The sequence below is a fragment of the Panthera tigris genome, chromosome B2, assembly GCF_018350195.1.
Source record: "Panthera tigris isolate Pti1 chromosome B2, P.tigris_Pti1_mat1.1, whole genome shotgun sequence".
Lineage (NCBI taxonomy): Eukaryota > Metazoa > Chordata > Mammalia > Carnivora > Felidae > Panthera > Panthera tigris.
This window is the reverse complement of record NC_056664.1, coordinates 3,313,391-3,319,120: the sequence shown is the minus strand read 5'-3', so window position 1 is coordinate 3,319,120 and position 5,730 is coordinate 3,313,391. Positions and strand designations below refer to the sequence as shown.

The 5,730-nt window shown below is 43.6% G+C and overlaps 1 non-coding gene across 1 annotated transcript; it reads left to right on the top strand.

The window, feature by feature from the left end:
* Positions 1-427: 427 nt before the first annotated feature.
* TRNAV-AAC lies at positions 428-500 on the top strand. The gene has a single exon. It is a non-coding gene; the product is annotated as a tRNA-Val (tRNA).
* Positions 501-5,730: the final 5,230 nt, after the last annotated feature.

Here is a 5,730-nt window from a genome sequence, read left to right as displayed (position 1 = left end):
GACCGATGGCTGCGCGGCGATGCCCAGCGGTTCAGACACAGCGCGGGCGTGCTGGCCACGTGGACGCCACCGTGGCCGGAGACGAGCGTCCTCTCGCCAGTCGGCTCCGGCTCCTACCGGACACGGTTCAGTCGTGGAGAGGTGAAGGTCAGAGCGTCTTACAAGGTCAGAGGCAGGAGCCAATGGCAGACGAGGACACCGCCAGGAGTCGGCCCAGGATTTCCCCGCCAGGTGTCTGCATAGTAGCTGGGCCCTGGGGTAACACCGGCCTGGCTCCGAATTATCCAGTGCAGACGCTGTGGGGTCAAAGAACTGGAAAGTGTGGAGTGGAAAACATTTGCCTCCACCCAGAGTACAGCCTCCAGGGAAGGCCAAGTTTAAGGTTAAATTTAACTAATTCAAGAAAGTAAAGCTCACGAGCCAGCGGGTTTCCGTAGTGTAGTGGTTATCACGTTCGCCTAACACGCGAAAGGTCCCCGGTTCGAAACCGGGCGGAAACAGCGGGCTTGCTTTCTTTTTCCCCCAAGTTCTGTTCCAGAAATCGTCTACCTAAATTTACTCACATTTCCACCCAGTCTCAAATCTTTGTGCTCTCTTTGCAGCCCAGAACTTTTAATTACAAGAATTATATTAGAAACAAGCCCAGAGCTGAGCCTCGCTTCCTCTCCTTGTTCAACCAGACACTGTTGAATCCTCACCACCGGGGTGGGGGAAGATTCTGCGGGGCTGCGGGGGAGGGGGGTGGGGAGAGGGAGGCTGTCCAGCGGAGCGGGCGTCTGCATCCGCCTGGAGCAGAAACCGGAGGGGATAGGCCTGGGAGGGGAGTGTGGCTCGTCCACGCAAGGGGGGATCAAGAAGCCCCCTACAACCGCAGCAGGGCGCCCGGCGGAGAGGACTTCCAGGAGACGGAGAGGGGGCAGCAAGGAGCGGACAGGTCAAGGGCGGCCTTGTTAGCCCGCTGTTTAAGGACTTCGGCCTTCACTCGGATAAAATAGGAAGGCGCCGGGTTTTAAGCATTGAAATGACGCTACACGACGTAAGTGTTTAGAAGGACGCCTCTGCCAGATCTGTGGAGAATATTCTGCATGCAGAAGAGAATGGGAGACTACGGAGCCCCTGTCATCAGGCGGCTCATCAGAGCTAACTGTGGCTTGGACAGCATGGTGGCTGTGGGGTTGCTGGAAAGTCGTTACGGTCTGTACTTTAAAGGTAGAGCGAGAGAAATCCCTGAGGAAATGGATGGGAAGAGTGAGAAAAGGCAGAATCGGCGATGACCCTGAAGGTTTTTTGCAGAACTGGAAGGACGGGCTTGCCCTTAACTGAAATGGGGGCGTCGGGAGGGAGCAGCGTGGACAGGGAAAACTTGGAAGTTCTGTTGTTGTTTTTTTTTTCCAATATATGAAATTTATTGTCAAATTGGTTTCCATACAACACCCAGTGCTCATCCCAAAAGGTGCCCTCCTCAATACCCATCACCCACCCTCCCCTCCCTCCCACCCCCCATCAACCCTGTTTGTTCTCAGTTTTTAAGAGTCTCTTATGGTTTGCCTCCTTCCCTCTCTAACTTTTTTTTCCCTTCCCCTCCCCCATGGTCTTCTGTTAAGTTTCTCAGGATCCACATAAGAGTGAAAACATATGGTATATGTCTTTCTCTGTATGGCTTATTTCACTTAGCATCACACTCTCCAGTTCCATCCACGTTGCTACAAAGGGCCATATTTCGTTCTTTCTCATTGCCATGTAGTACTCCATTGTGTATATAAACCACAATTTCTTTATCCATTCGTCAGTTGATGGACATTTAGGCTCTTTCCGGAAGTTCTGTTTTAGACATGCTAACTTGTATCTTTTATTGCTTTCAGGAGAATTTAGTGATCCTTCACTTACATACAACCCCCAGTGCTCATCCCAGCAAGTGCCCTCCTTAATGCCCCTTGCCCACTTAGCACCCCCCCCCCACCCACTTCCCCTCCAGCAGCCCTCAGGTTGTTCTCTGTATTTAAAAGTCTCTTATGGTTTGTTTCCCTCTCTGCTTTTCTTATTTGTCCCTCCCTTCCCCTGTGTTCATCTGTTATGTTTCTCAAATTCCGCGTATGAGTGAAATCATATGATATTCATCTTTCCCTGACTGACTTATTTCACTTAGCATAATACACTCTAGTTCCATCCCCATCATTGCAAATGGCAAGATTTCATTCTTTCTGACGGCTGAGTGATACTCCATTGTGTGTGTGTATATATATAAACACAGGAGTACAAAAAAATTTTGACAGGAGTACAAAAAAATTCCTTTCCCTGAGGAGACTGAAGAATATTCCAGAGTTCGATAATAGCAACAGGTCACAAGTAGATTTTGATTCCATCTTTCTCTTCTCTGTTATTTTCCCTTTTCAGGACAAAGATATATGAAGACTGGTTCTGGAACTATGCTAACATTTAAAAGAGTTGAAGGAACCATGAGATGTCCACCTCTGAGTAATTGACTAGCAATCCACTAGCTGGCCACGTCTTCAGTCTCATTGGATAGGTACCGCTCCACCATCAGCCCGCAATCACGAAAGTGCTACATGGTCTTGGAGGACGGCCATGTTTTGTCACGTGTAATGCTGACGCTCAACTTCCAGGTCAGAGCTCTCAAAGGCAGCCAATCCGTGGGCTGGCACGTGACCTGTGAGGAGACCTATAACCTGATCCTCCATAAAAATCTCTGCCCCAAAATGATTCACGTATTTAGATAGGTCACGTATTTAGATGGATTTTTTTTTGGGGGGGGGGCGGAATTAGAACTGGAAAGAGCAAAAATAATGCCACAGACATAATAGATTCAAAGCGAAAATTACATTGATTTACTGATTCACATTAATCCCTATTTGCCAGCATAGAGGTCAATGAACTACTGCCCTTGAATGACATCAAGATGATTAATCTAGACCCTCAATAGATCTTGCTAAATTAAGAGACCCTTCCAGCTAGAGTATACGTGATCTTACCCTAAAATCCTCTTTAGGTAATTTCCACTTCATCTAGCCCCTAGATATTAAAAGGAGGGAAAGGCAATGGAAGGAGTTATGGTGATGTTTTCTCCACCCCCTCTCTTCAAGACTATGTCCTCTTGTCTTTAAACAAAGAACTTAATCACTCATTCATTCAATCGATATGTATTGAACGCATATACTGTGTCATACACTATTCGTTACCGGGATAACACCTATGAACAAAATAGAAATCTCTTCCCTTTCTAGCAGCAGGATTACAGAAATTTTTTAAAAGCAAAGTTACATATAAAATGCAATACAATGTGACAATAAATGCTAAGGAAAAAAATTGAGAGAAGGACATTAGGGGTGAATTTTTATTTTCAAATTCTAAATGGATTATTGGTGACATTTGGGCAAAAAATATGAAGGAAGAAAATGAATGATCCTTGGGGCTGTCTAGGTAAATTGATTCCAGACAGAGGATAGAGTGCCCACAGGGAGCCTGATATGGAATTTACCTTGTGTATTTAAGGAATACCAAGGAGGCTAGTTCTGCTGGAGTAAAATGAATGCTATTTTAATGTACACAACACTTATCTACTGCCACAAATCTACTGCTTAACAAACTATCCAAATTCAGTAGCTTAAAATAATTAGAATCTATTTATCTCACTAGCCTGTGGTTAACTAATATAGGTCAGGACTGACTAGACTGTTTAAGGTCCCAGCTGGATTGACTCACATATCTGGTGAACAATAAACAATCAGACAATCTCCACACATCTCATAGTCTCCAGCATGCTAAACCCAGGCAAGTTCTCAAGGCAAAAACAACCAGGAAAAAATACTAAACAAATCCCTCCTGGAACTAAAAAGCAATTATAGCAAGGTTGTAGGATACAAGGTTAATATACAAAAGTCAATCATTTTCCTACATACTAGCAATGAAAATTTGGGATTTGAAATTAAAAATACAATGTGATTTACATTTACACCCCCAAAATAAAAGACTTAGGTACAATTCTAACAAAATGTGTACAAAGTCTATACGTGAAGAAAAGTACAAAAGCGCCTGGGTGGCTCAGTTGGTTACACGTCCGAGTCTTGATTTCAGTTCAGGTCATGATCCCAGAGTTGTGGGATTAAGCTCTGCATCAGGCTCTGTGTCAGGCTCTGTGCTGGGCATGGAACCTGCTTGAGATTCTGTCTCTCCTTCTCCCTCTACCCCCTGACTTGTTCATATTCTCTCTCTCTCTCTCTCTCTCTCTCTCTCTCTCTCTCTCTCTCTCCCTTTCTCTCTCTCTCTCTCTCTCAAGGAAAAAAAAAACTATAAAACTTTGATGAAATAAATCAAAGAACTAAATAGATATTCCATGTTCATGGATAGAAAGACTTAACACTGACAAGATGTTAGTTTTTCCTAGCTTGATCTATAGATTCGACACAACCCCAATCAAACCCCCAGCAAATTGTTTTGGGATATTAACAAGTCGATTCTAAAGTTTATATGGAGAAGCAAAAGACCCAGAATTGTCAACACAATATTGAAAGAGAAGGATAAAGTTGGAGGACTGACACTACCTGACTTCAAGAAGTATGATAAAATCACAATAATCAAGACATTGTGTTATTGGCAAAAGAACAGATAAATGGATAAGAATAAACAGAATAAAGCATACAGAAACAGACCCCACACAAATTTAACCTGTTGATCCTTGACAAAGGAAAAAAAAACAATACAATGGATAAAAGACAGCCTTTTCAACAAATAGTGCCGGAACAATTACATGTCCACATGCAAAAAAGAAAAAGAAAGAATCATAGACTTAAGTGTAAAACACAAAACTATAAAACTCCTAGCAGATAACATAGGAGAAAAAAATAAGCATATGAAAGATGGTCAACATTACATGTCGTCATGGAAATGCAAATAAAAACAATGAGACACCACCACGCACCTGTTGGAATGGCCAAAATCCAAAACACGGACGACACCAAATGCTGGAATGCTGGGGAGGGTGTGGGGCAACAGGAACTCTCACAACGTTGCTGGTGGGAATGCAACCACTTTGGAAGACAGTTTGGCAGTTTCTGGCAAAATTAAACATCCTCTTAGCAACCAAGCAATCCAGCAACCACATTCCTTGGTATTTACCCAAATCAGTTGAAAATTTACGCCTACACAAAAACCTGCACACAGATGTGGATAGCAGCTTTATGCATAATTGCCAACCTTTGGAAACAAGATGTTCTCCAGGAGGTGAGTAGATAAGTAAACCATGGTATAGCCACACGATGGAATATTATACAGCACTGAAAAGAAATGAGCTATTGAGCAATGAAAAGATATATAGGGACCTTAAATGCATATTGCTAAATGAAAGAAGCCAGTCTGGAAAGGCCACACACTATATGATTCAACTCTGTGATATTTGCAAAAGGCAAAACTATAGAGACAGTAAAAAGATCAGAGGTTGTCAGGATTAGGAGGGATGGAGGGAGGAACAGGCAGAGCACAGAGGATTTTTAGGGCAGTGAAAGTATTCGGTACGATACTATAATGGTAGACATACATCACATATTTGCCAAAAGCTACAGAATGCCCACCAAGAGGGAGTCCAAATGCAAACTATAGACTTTGGATGATAATAATGTGTCACTGTAGGTTCAGCAGTTGTAGTAAATGTGCCATTCTGATTTGGGACATTGATAGTGCAGGAGGTTGTGTGTGTGGTGGGGTAGGGGGTATATG